This window comes from Centruroides vittatus, unplaced genomic scaffold (assembly GCF_030686945.1).
Source record: "Centruroides vittatus isolate TY-2023 unplaced genomic scaffold, ASM3068694v2 scaffold_752, whole genome shotgun sequence".
Lineage (NCBI taxonomy): Eukaryota > Metazoa > Arthropoda > Arachnida > Scorpiones > Buthidae > Centruroides > Centruroides vittatus.
Genome location: NW_027122716.1, coordinates 2087158 through 2100734, shown reverse-complemented (window position 1 = coordinate 2100734; position 13577 = coordinate 2087158).

Genomic DNA, 13577 nt, shown 5'->3' with positions numbered 1-13577 from the left:
TCTACTACACCCAATTAATACGCCCTGTAAATCAAAGTTTCGGCAATATCACGTCTCGTCTTTCTGCTAGATTATATATATATATATATATATATATTAAATAAATCTAAATTTATGCTAATTAAACATTGTCTGCTATTGAAATTTTATAATGATTTTTTTGAATTTTGCTCGACACGATATGTAAATCATCCCATACAAATTTCGCCTGTATGAATAGTGTTTTTTTTTTTTTTTATTTAACTTTAAAGTGTGGTAAAATATCGATTTAATTCGATTTAATTTACTCGTCAAGTCTTCCTTTCGAATACAATAATTTTTATTTTAAGAATTCCCAGCTCAAATTCTGTATGATTAATATTTGATGCGATAAGTTTCTGTAATGAGGTTAATATTATCAATCTTTAAGCCCTGTAATTAATTATAATTAGTTGAATTCAATTAGTATATTTAAAGAAAAAGAAAATTAAGAATTCGTTATCTAAACTTTTTGAAACTAATCTTAAGTATATAAGAATTCATTAAAAGGTTTGATTAAACTTATAATTGCATTTCGTTTCTAGAATTTTAAACGATTCTCTTTCTGTTCTCATAGGATTCTGTCAGCTTTGACGAATATATTCTATAAGCTTTCATGTTTCTATAAAGTTTTTTTAATTACTAATTAAATTAATTATGAATATTGAATGAGGTAGACGATAATCAACTTTTTTACAAAATTTTCTACAAGTAAATTATCTATTTCTATAATAATTATAAATATATAAAATATTCGTTACTGAAGAATTAATTGTTTAGCATTTCTTTAAATTATATTGCTTAAAATAAAAATAATGTAATTTTATCCTCTTCTATGTGATAATTTTAATTTCTTGTTTCACTTTAAATAGTTTATAAAAGGTTAATTCTAGAAATTTTACTGCCACGTAGGAATTTTCTTTTATTTAAATAAAGCAAATTAATAGATGTAATTTAAATTTTAATGTATACATTTTAAATTATATCTCAAAATAGGAATTTAAAATTAGATTAATTTTATTTCTTCTAAAAATAACTCAAATTTTACGAAGGTATATTCAAAATATTAAGTGTTTTTCTATATTCATTTAACGCTTTCTTTAACATTAATGTATAAAATAAATACGTAAAACATTCTTCTTTAATCGACTAATTATTCTTATTATGTGAAACGTGTACATTAATCATGGCCTACTGTAATATAAACTATAATATATAAAGGATTCTTCTACCTTCACCAAATAATGAACATGAGGCCCTAAAGCCGTAGACTCATAGTATGAGGCTCTAAGCTCTCACTCATCAAGCCTAGTGTTAAATATTTTGTTGATCATACAGAGGTGACTGTTCTAAACCTCTAAACCCGTTCTAAACCTCTAGAAGTTTAAGGAAAAGAAGAAACTGATATTTATATATGTATATAAATAAAATTTAAAAATTAGTTTAATATAATATTTATAAATATTTACTATATATAAGAGAGAAATAAACGTATAGAATTTAATTTAAAATAAAAATCGATATAAGAATCAACCATAAAAACTAGAAATGTAAATATCTATTCGAGATTTTTAAATTTAAGTATTGAAGTAATTGCGTTAAATCATATCAAATTTTTTTATTATTATTAATATATAAAATCTTTAATTTATTTTCATAAAATATATCTTAATTTATTTAAATAAGTTTTATATCAAATCTTTCGGTCGTTAAGGTTAACAACTTCAATTGGAAGCGGATTCATCACAACCTGTCTAACACGGATCATTTTTCAATATACACCAGTATTAATTAGTAGCGGTTGACCATCTTTTCTACCGGGAGGAGGTCAACGAGTACTTTTGTTCGACTCCCTTCCGCAACATTCACTTCTTCCTATCGGACCTACCGGTATAGTGGCATTCGAATAGGAACAATAGTGCACAAGTGTAATTTTTAAGTCTGCAGAAAATACGATTTAAGTGGTTTTCGGGGGTTGCCGAGTTTAAATATTTGGTCTTTTTTTTTTTTTTGCGAAATTTGATTGGTTAGCAAATTACTCTTCGGTATTAATTCTTTTTTGGTTATGTGATGTGTTACTGAGAAATTATGTGCATCGAATCTCCACACAGGCTTTAGAACGGGGATGAACTTCCACAGAGGTGTATACGTTTAGTTTTGTATTCATAATAACAAGTAATACTGTTCGTTTGGTTGAGCTGGTGCACACTTTTACCGTTTATTTGACGTCATTTTTAAACTTGTTCCTTGTAAAACTGAAAAGATGACGTCAAATTGATGTTGAAATGTGCACTTTCTACACGAAACACGGCTATGATATGTGACGTTTAGCATTTTCATGAAAATGGCAGTACATAGGTGATCATACTGGAGGGTGTGCAGGATTAAAAAGTAAGTTACTGATATTATATTTTTAAAATATTAATTTAATTGCTAAACAATTTACAGAAACGATTCTAATATATCCTACATATAAATTTTTTAAATGTAATTTTTGGTTCAATATTTATTCATCTTTAATACTATTTTATTTAAAAAAAGAATATTATAATCGAATATAAAATATATAAAATTTTATTATTTGACGAATAAATAAATATATATATTGAAGTAAATAATTTTATTATGTTATATAAATATACGATAAAAAATAAGGTTTATTTGTATGGACACATATAATAAAATTCTTTCTATATTTAATAAAATACAAAAAGTTTTTAAATGGCAAAATATTTTATAAATATAAAATATCTAGAAGCATGTTTGCTTGATATTTTATTCTATTTTTATAATTCTACTGCCTTTGCTTTGATGTTGAAAATTTTCTATTATAAACTTTAATGTAACATTTGAATTTTTCTCCTTAAATAAAAGGCTCAGTCTTATGTACTGTACTGTACATAAACTTATTATTGTACAATAAGAACTAAAAATCTAATTTTTACAGTTTAAATTATTAAAAAAATGTTTACGAAAAGTCTGGAGCCAATTAAATTTACACAACATATATTGCTTATTCTACCTCTGCTCTCATTTACAATATGATTTCAAGTGTTCATCTTGAACTTCCATCCTGACGTTCTTTCAGGATGGAAGTTCAAGATGGAAGTCTGACAGAGACCGCGAGTCTTTGTATTATGGGATAAATATTCCTTCGTATTTTTAAAGTTATAACATAAACTTGCACCTATATTTTTATAGTTAATTGCAAAGATAAACTTTTGAAAATTCTAATACTGTATCTTCGATGTTTATAATGTAATTCAAAATAGCACATTTAAAGAACGTTTGTTTTAAGTAATTGAATTTCATACAAGACATGAAAAAAATATATAAAAATGAATAAAAAATGTGTAGTAAATTATGAGTGACATCTTGTCTAGTTTTTCATATTCTGAAGATGAATAATGTGATTCGACTAAGCACCATTTCCTTACACTTAACGAGATCAGGATAGAATATTTCGTGACATTTCCTTATATTATGTATAAAAAACTTTGCGAACTTTAAATTGGTATATTATACATAAAATTTGTAGAAATATATTGCTTTAAAATATTAGACAAAAAGTTAAATTGCCATAATTAACAACAAACATTAAAAAAAATCAGCATTGTATTATCTGCAGATTAAGTTATTAATTTATTTTATTACACTAATAGTTTAAATAGCTTATCTGGATAACTAAATACTATTGAATAAAAAAAAAAAAAGATTTAATTAATCATCTGTCGTATTGAAGAACAATATTAAAGCTCTAAAGTATTTTATTAGATACCAGAACTAATAGGAAAACTGTAAAAGACATTGCCAACAGGTCGATCACGTGTAAAAGTGTCTGTTGAAACGTGGAAAACACTTGTAATTTTCACGTGAATATCTTCAGCAGTTGTTTAATGAAATCCAGATGACACTACAGTAGCAAGTATTTTGAATATTTAAATAAATATAATTGTTTTTTGTGGCTTATTGTAAGAATTGCCAGACTGAAACTTAACAAAGAAAAATAATAAAGTGGTAGATCGTGGATACTTTTGATTCGTGAAAGTAAATCACATCCTGCAACATAATCTATTGAAAGATATTGTTTTTTTTTTAAAATAGAACAATAGATTTTGACTTGTTGAGTTTGAGAAATGTAAAATTAGTTTATTCGAAAGAAAAAAGATAATGCTAATTTAACAAATAAATAAAAATATTTTGTTTAAATAGAAGTGTTAATCGCATTTACAATCCCTTGAGAAAAGAAAAATGCATTTAAACTAATTAAGGGAATAATTCAGAAATTATCCTAATTATAGTAAAGCTGGAATTTTAATTTTTGCTTCAAAGTTTTTACTCTTTGCTTCAAATTACCGTAAGAGCCATCAAGAAGGAAAAGGTTAAATGTACCTTAAATACTTTCCCCCTTCAAAATAAAGGAAGTTTATTACTTCTTTCACTTTCCTTATCACATTTTTGTGACAAAAATTATCATTCTACAAAGTTTATATCGATTATATCTTTATTTTTCAGCAATATTTTATTTTTTCAATTGATTTAAAATTAGTAAAACTTTAAAGAATTTAAATTTCGTTATTTTCAGAACGAGATATCATTCGGAACATTAGGAAATTAATAGCATTCGTGTGTATTAGAGATTTACTTTTTGTTTTATTTTTAAGTTTTAATTACTTCGAACTCATAATACTCTTTTCCTTTCAGTGGAATTAATGAATTATATCCGGTACAAAATGGTAAATGTAATAATTTTGTTAGATTTATTAATACATTAATGGAAGTCCCGATTTAAATCGGACACGTGTACAACTGAATGCGTTTTTTTAATACTGAAATGCGAATGTCTTGTATATAACGAGTATGAAATTTAAAGCAATCAAAATTTAAAATATAATAAATAAATATAATTTTTATTTATTCAACGTTTTTGCATTGAATACATTCTAATTTTTTTTTTTTTTTTTTTTATAACTCTTCCCTCCGTGGGTATTAAGAGGAGCTTTTCCGTATCCATTATGATTGGTGATGGATTTGGAAAAGGCACTTCATGGGTTGAATTCTGAAGGCCCTAAATGAACCGAATAAAGAAAGACAGGGCTCAGCGTATCGTGGTCAATCCATCCACGCAAATTTCTGAATTGGATCGCGCTCGAACTCGGATCCTCCAGAACAACAAGGTTATGCTTTCACTGCTATTTCTAATTGAAATTAGTAGATAAATGTCAATAAATAAAGAATAAAATTATTATTTCGGTATTAAATATGATAATTAATATTAATTTCTTTTAAGAAAAAATTATTTTTTAATATAGAAAGTTTAAAATATGTAAGAACTATATAAATTTAAACAGATCTATACAGAATATAACCTAATATTACGTATTTGTGGCGCGTTATAGCTTCACGAGACCCAGGCAAATTTGACCAAGAGGCCCCGTGTACAGTACTAACTTCAGATATTTTTCTTCGACGGGATTTTCGGGGGGAAAAAGTTCTTATAAAAGATTGGTTTGAGGCCTCCCGTTGGTGGGCCTCAGGCAATTGCCCTTTTTTGTTCATAAGATAACGTTCCACTGGTAGGGCCTATTTACATTGACTATAGCGAATGTATACACAGTTTATATCCAGAAAGAATTGTTAAAAATTAAAATATCACATATTTTTATATATTTTCATCCAATTTTCAATATTTGTGATCATTTCTATGTAAAAACAATTAATAAAAATTCATTCATTTTAATAAATAAATTTTATTTAAAAAAATTAGCAATATAATATTTTATAATGTAATATGTGTTATATTGTATAACACTAAGACAATTTTCATTTTTTATTAATAGAGAAAGCAATTCTATATAAATCAATATTAAAAATAAATAAGAGAAATCGGGTCAGACCTGTTGCGTGTTGAAAATGTTAAGAAAATCAAATTAAAAGAAATGTTAAAAGGTCAACTACTTTAGCTATTCAGTCAGAAGAATCTCTTGATAGATTGTTCAATTATCACAAGCTATTTTCCGTCATATAAATTACGTTAACATGGACATTATCTGTGATTGTTCGCTTTCTTGTTAGCTTTCATTCTTCTCCATATCGTAATTTGTTTACTTATTGGTTCCATTATTTCAACGGTCTGATTTTCTTCCACTTGGCATTTCATTCCATTTCCCCCTTTTTCATCTCTTCCTTCTGAATAACATTTATTTTTCTTCTATTAAATTGCCATTTTTTTTTTGGTTTTTTTTTTAAATTCAAACGAACAGACAAATAAACTATCTTTCTTTATTTTATTTCTTAAATTTATTAGTTTAATTTTCACTTTAATAAATTTACGGATTATTGAAAAACTAGTTAAAATGGCAAATTCGAAAAAAACAAATATAAATTATTATAAGAAGAATAGGCCTGTTTGTAATAATCATTAATGAAATATTTTATGGTAGATTTTATTTGCGTTTTTATAATTGAGAACTTTTAATTTTAAAGTGTTTTAAATATTTTGAAAATTATATTTAAAAAAATGTTGTTATATTTTTTAACGAGGTGTTTATATTTTAGTTTTAACTTTAGAGAGTTTATTATATAGGAATTTTTTATTATTTTTTTTAAATATTCTATCATGAAGGGTGTCCATAAAGTCCGTGTGCAATTTAAAAAATTTATAACTTTGTTAGTATTCGTGATAGAGAAATTATGTAGAATGTATTGCAAATAAGAAAATCTATATTTTTTTAATTGTTTTATTGTATTGTATTAATGCTACGTTTTTTTCGCTGACGTGTGGCCTACCAGATTGTGGCTTATCGTGGATTAAGACTGTCTTTTTGAATTTTTATATCCATTCGGCAATACAGTTCTTATGAGGTGGTTCTTAACTGTATTCAATTCTAAACTTCCTTTGTACAGTCACAGTAGATTTCAGTTCAGCCAACCAAATGACACAGTTTACTTTTTCTTCGGTTGAAGCCGTGGGTCACACGTAATTCTGAAAAAGAAGTATTCTTAAAATTTCGAAAAATTGTTAAATTATTGTGTTGAAAAGTTAATATTTTTACTTAAAACTTGATATATAAAGCTTTCTAATACTTTTTACTGATTTTTTCTACCGCAAACACTAATAAAGTTATAAATTTTTAAAATTGCACACAGACTTTATGGACACACTGTATTCTATACATTTTAATTAATTTTCTATCTGCTAATTTATCTACAATTTATAGAGTTAATAATATTAAATTAATATTTAATATTAATTGATAATATTAAATGATTTTCCAATTTTTAAAGCATTTTTAACACTTTAATTTCAAATTTTTGATGTAAATATTTTGTGTATTATTCTCTAAGTTCATTACTAATAAAAAAAAAATATATATATGTTTGAAAATTTTTAGTTTTAATAAAATTTAAACTTCTTAGTAATTTATTCATATATTTTAATTTCGTCACGGTAAATTAATTTACAAAATTTATGGTTAAATGAGTTGCCTTCATATTTCCCTAAGCGTTATTAACTAAAAATAAATTAACGATAACATAAGAAAGGTAACTATTTCTGTGGTAAGTACAGTACATTAATAAAATTACTCAATTTGTAAAATAAAAAATTTATATAAATTAATTTTTACACTAATCTTCAAGTAAATAAGCTTAAATAATCTTTAACAATATAAAAAAATTTTAAATCTACAATTCTTAACCTGTATACCACGGACACAAATGAGCCTGTAACTCATTTCGTTTATACATATAAGAACACGGGGTTTGTGTGACGTGTGGATGTGACACTGGCTCATTGGTGAGCCACAGATTTTAGAATTAAAAAGGTTATATTTATTATAATTATTTAATTTTAAAGTTAATTAATCAGTACAATATAGTAGATTTATACGTTTTATAGAAGAAACAGAAATTGGAGAATTAAAAACTGATAAGAGCTCTTGTATTCCTTGTATTCTCTTGTATTTCTTGTATTCCTTGTATCTTGATTTGGGATTTTATTATATTTGTACACTTCCTACGAAATTATTTATTCAAAATTTAAGAGATAAACAGTGAGCTTAACTTTCATTTTTAAAAAAATTAAATTTGAAGTATTAAAATATTTCTAAAAGATTATTATTTTTTAAATTCAATTTCCTCTCTCAAGCAGGGCAGGATTTAAGGATTTCGAGGCCCTAAGCTGAGTGAGGCCCCTTATCAACCTTTTAAAATTCCAGAAGTCAATGATAAAAAGAAGAAAATTGACATAAACATATTAATTAAATACTTATTAATATTTTGTTGGTTTATAAATATTAATTTGATTACGAAATTTGACTTCTATCTCCTTTTTGGGGGGATTTTCGAGGCCCCTAGGAACTCGACGCCCTATCTTACATATTATACTTGTAAATCCGCTCCTGCTTACAAGCCTACATATATTTAAGTTATATATAATGTATGTGTGTATGTAGGTGTGTGTGTGTGTGTGTGTGTGTGGGTGTGGGTGTATTCAAAAATACAGTTTGTGAACTAACGAGTGTAAACATTTATCCAAATTAAACAATACACTGTGTTTTGTATTTTTCGAAAAGGTTTTGAAAATAGCATTGTTACAGTAAATATTTTGTTACTGGAACAATGCTTTAAAATAACAAAATCTGTTACATACTTTTTGAAATTTTGTTGTAGATTAATCACTTAAAATTATAAAATAATTTATAACATCTTTAATAAATCTTTTCGCGTTTTCTTTTATGAAACAGCAATTTATTTTATATAAAGACAGAGATTTTATCGACATAGCGACGAAATCTATTAGAATTCTGGTTTCTTTTGTCTGTCTAATCGCGTGTTCGAATCCTATTTCAGAAATAAATGTTTATGCTGATCTGTTTTGCTCGGCAAAAACATTTTTTCCTGAATTTATTTAACGGAGATTTCTCATGAAGATAATCTATAGTCGCAATGGTTGAACATTTCTTTCTATTCAAGTAAACGAATGGAATCATTCTCTTGAGAAATAGAAATTATTTCCAATATGTGAAAAGTCATGCGCTGGATATTACCAGTATTTTCAATATGTAAACAATTCCTTGTAATTTGTGCAAAAAATAAATTAAGAATAAACTTAAAAACAAAATATGTTATTTCGATTTAGTACCACATCATTTATTTCCGTATATATTAAGATGCAAAACCAAAATATGCCTTTTTTGAGGGGGCCCTGGATCGAATCAGGTCAATCGAAAAACCCCAGGAATTTTTCATTGTTCCGATAGATTCGGAACAATGGAAAGGACGAGGCCCTTCATCCCTACTTGGCCTAACCCACAATGAGTATGGGTTTAAAATATCCAAAATAATTCTAATAATTTGACTATTTAAGAAACTGTTGTAATGCATTCTGTAAGCTCTCTTCTAAGGGTATTAAATGTAATATTTCATTCTCGACATGATTTATTAATACTTAATTATAATTTCTTATATGTAATTATTATTATATTTGCATTATATAATTTATTAATAATATTATTAAAAATTTCTATCAGAGTAATCAATAAATATCTTACGCTACTATCGTACGATGGTGTTTACAAGAACGAAAATAGAAATATAGAAGTTATACAATGAATGTAGTTATATAAATATACGAATAAAATATCTACTGGAAAGAAGTGATCATTTTGTATTAAGTAACCTTCGAAGAAATTATATAAATTCATAAATTAAATGATTTAATTTAGTTTTATTGTGGACTTTTACAGGTGTCGACTAATCAAATAAATAATTACAACACAGCGTTAAACTAAAGACAAATAACAAAATAATTAAGAAGTTAAGGATTGGAATGAAGAACATTTCGATCTTTTTACGTTTGTTTATATCTTCATTTTATATTTTCATATATAATATTACTTTGTTTTTCATTTTGACCCCCTCTTGGGCACTAAGATAGCTTTTCTTCTATACCCATAGAGAGTACGTCATATTCACAATGGGAACAGTCAGGTGACGAAGGAAAAGGACTCGACATATTTGGAACTTACCATCGTATAAAATTTTTGGGAAGCCGCTCGTTCGGATTCTATCTGGGGTCCCCCAGAGCCATAGCTTGATGCCTTTACTGAGAAGTATTAATATCTAAAGCATCTTGATAACTTAATTGTTTATTATGTATAGATCCTTTATATTTTATATTGTTTTATTACGTTACGATATTACAGATTATCGTACAATAGAATTTGGCTTTGCTACTTTTGACACGATTAGTTAACTAGTTCAAGTACAGGAATAATTGATCATTATTTCAACTTTTATCACACTTAATTATTTTGAAACGGGTCTCAATAATTTATATTAATTAAAATTTAAATATTAATAGGAAAACTTCTAATTTCTAGTTGGATAATTTTAAGTTTTGGATAAAATAATGCATATATTCGCACTTTTAATCATGAAATTAGATATAGATCAACTTCATCTGAAGGAAAGGCGAAACATGAGCTATTCGTTCATTTAATATGCAAGATAATTATATATATTTCAAAAATATTCGTGATTAAAATGACTTCAATTTATTTTAAATTGGAGTCAATACTTTCGCACATTTTGATATTTTTCTCCCCATTAAAGTTTGTCTATGTCTAAGCATGTTTAATACGATTCCACACTACATAAAAATAATACTATATTCATTAAAAATATTTATAAAACTTAAAAAAAAATCACACATAATGATAACATAAAATATTTAACTATTTTATGTTATCATTATAGTTTCATATTTACATTTTCTTCTACCGAATAAGTGATACTGTCTTCGATTTTTTGTAATGCTTATATTAATAATGAATGGAAAGAAAACGAAAACATGAATAAGGTAAAATAAAAAGTAAAAATATATATATATATTTAATGGAAAAGTTTTATTTTTAAAAATCTTGCAACATATTAAGAAAAGTTTTTTGGTATTTAAATTTATTTCATTTAACATTTCGATCATATCAAGATTATTAGTGAATAAATTAAAGGAGGCTGGTCATAAGCTGTTAAGATACGGCTTGCAGAATGCCCCAAAAATGTATAAATTACAAATTTATTTTCTTAATTTGAAAAAAAATTTTGGACCTTATCTGTCTTTCCTTAATCTAGAGAACAGAGTTAGATAAACGAGACACGAGACTATATATGTAAATTTTAGGGGCAAGAGGCCCTGATTAACTATTTCAATTCAAAAAGTTTTCCTAAAAAGTGTTAGATAAATGAGTGGAATGATTCCGTCGTTAAAGGAAAAGTATGATTTACAGGGGCAAGCCACTACTAATTTGAGGTGGAGAGCGTATATTTTAAATTAAATAAATTAAAAATATGATTAAAAATTGCAGCCCGGCATTGAAACGATGTCATAATAAACAATCGTTGGTTTTAATTTGATAATTTTATAATTTCGAGTAATTTAACTCTAATTTTTTGCTGTAACTGAAAAAGTGTTGTAGTTTTTACCTGAAAAATTATAATCATCCTCTTTTTTTTGGGTGATTGTTATTATTTTTAGGTAATTTAGATCTTGGAAAACGTATACAGGATGCCCCAAAAATACATTTTTTGGGACATCTCGTATATTCCAAGTCAAAATTTAAGAGGTAATAATTTCAAATTTTGCTTTATTTTTCTATATGTGTATACGTCTTTGCAGATACGTCTTATGGAGAAAGGAACCACTAAATTACTTTATAAAATACAAAAGTTTCTAAGTACATTAATTATGAATAAGCGATAAGAACTAAAATTAAAGTCAAACATAATTTCAACGCTTATTTTTCATATTGACGTATAAAAATATTGACAATTTACTCATTAATGACAATGAATCAGTAATGAGCAAATAGAAAGACGTGTAAATCACAACTTCTTTCGTTTTATAATCAAATAATCATTTTGGTTTATGTTGATCTCAATGTGCAGACAGCGATCCAATTAGTAAAGGATGATGAGACAGAGACAATGTCAAACATCTAATGCGATAAGAATAGCGGTTAACTACTTAAGAGGAAGTGAAAAGACTTAAATATTTATTTTATTATCAACGATTTTTCCATTTTAAACAGACAATAATGACATCGTACAAAGGCAATATATTTATTTTTAGTCAAATTCGTTATAAACAATAGGCTTTACTTGTTATTTATAATACTTCTATATGTCTTCTTGTATAGATTACAATAGAATTGAGAGGTTTTTTAAAAAGATAATGTAACAGGAATGCAAGCCAAACATAAATTGTGGATGTTGTTCTGTCATGTCAAACAATGGTTATGTATATTTAACAATAAATACGAACGAAATTGTATTTAATTTTGATGTAAATTATTTTTCGAAATATTAATAAAGTGTGTTATTATCTTGCTTTTTAAATTTAAAATAATTACCTACAAATTAATGGGAAGTAGTAATTAAAAAATAAAAAAAAGAAGAAACTTAGTTATCTCTATTGTCTCTAGATGGCATTACACTTAAAACTTTTTGAAAGAGCTGCCAGCTTTTCTTTTTCATTTTATTATTATTATTATTATTTTTTTTTAAAAAAAAATTAAACTTTCAACTAAATATAACAAAAAATAAAATAGTTATTTACTATTTTAATTGTTTTTATAAGCTAAAATTACACGTCTTAATTAAAGAAATTCGCCAGAAAAAGGTATTTAATAACCTTTATAAATGCAAAAATAAATTATTATACTTATATTTTAATTAAATTTAAACCAAGATTAGATTCTTGCTTTGTAATGAGAAAATAATAACAATCAACATATAGTAGGCCTACAATTACAGTCTCTTAATTTCGCAACGTGCTAATAAGAAAAAATAATAGAATCATTCATTTCACATGATTTTAAGTTCATGAGTAGTTATTGAATATTTTTATTATTAACTCTATATTGTTTAAATCGGGTCATTGTAAGTGTTATTAAATTATTACTACTTCAATTTAATTCGATACGCTCTAAATATGGCAAACAGACCTGATCTAGACCAGTAATAAATATAAATTGGCAAATTAAACAAGCATTTTTAAATCTTAATATTTAATTAAACTTAAATTTTATTTTTAAATTCTAAACCCCGAAAAAGATTTGAAAATTATAAATTACTCATTGTTCGTTAGTAATTTCAAATCAGAACCTTTTTTTTCAGTAATTTGTATGTTTAATATTGCAAATTAAACTAATTGTATGTCTGCCTACATTCTCACACATTAATTAAACGGGTAAGTCTATATCCGTGCCTCATCATGGCGATACAAAGAGAAGAAAGAATTCTTTCCAATTTAAACAATCTTAAGTACCTCAACATATATAAAGTTTAATAAACAAAGCTTGTTAAAATTACAATAGAGGCGGATTTTATTGTTGAACATGTTTTAACTAGTTGCATTTATGCTTCAACTGCTTCATTTCATTCAAAAACAACTGAACCGAAACAAGTTTGACTTAATATCTTGTTCGAAAAGTAATACAGTAAACTTATTTTTCTTTTTACTTATTAAGACGAAGAAGGTTCAGTAAATTTAAGTA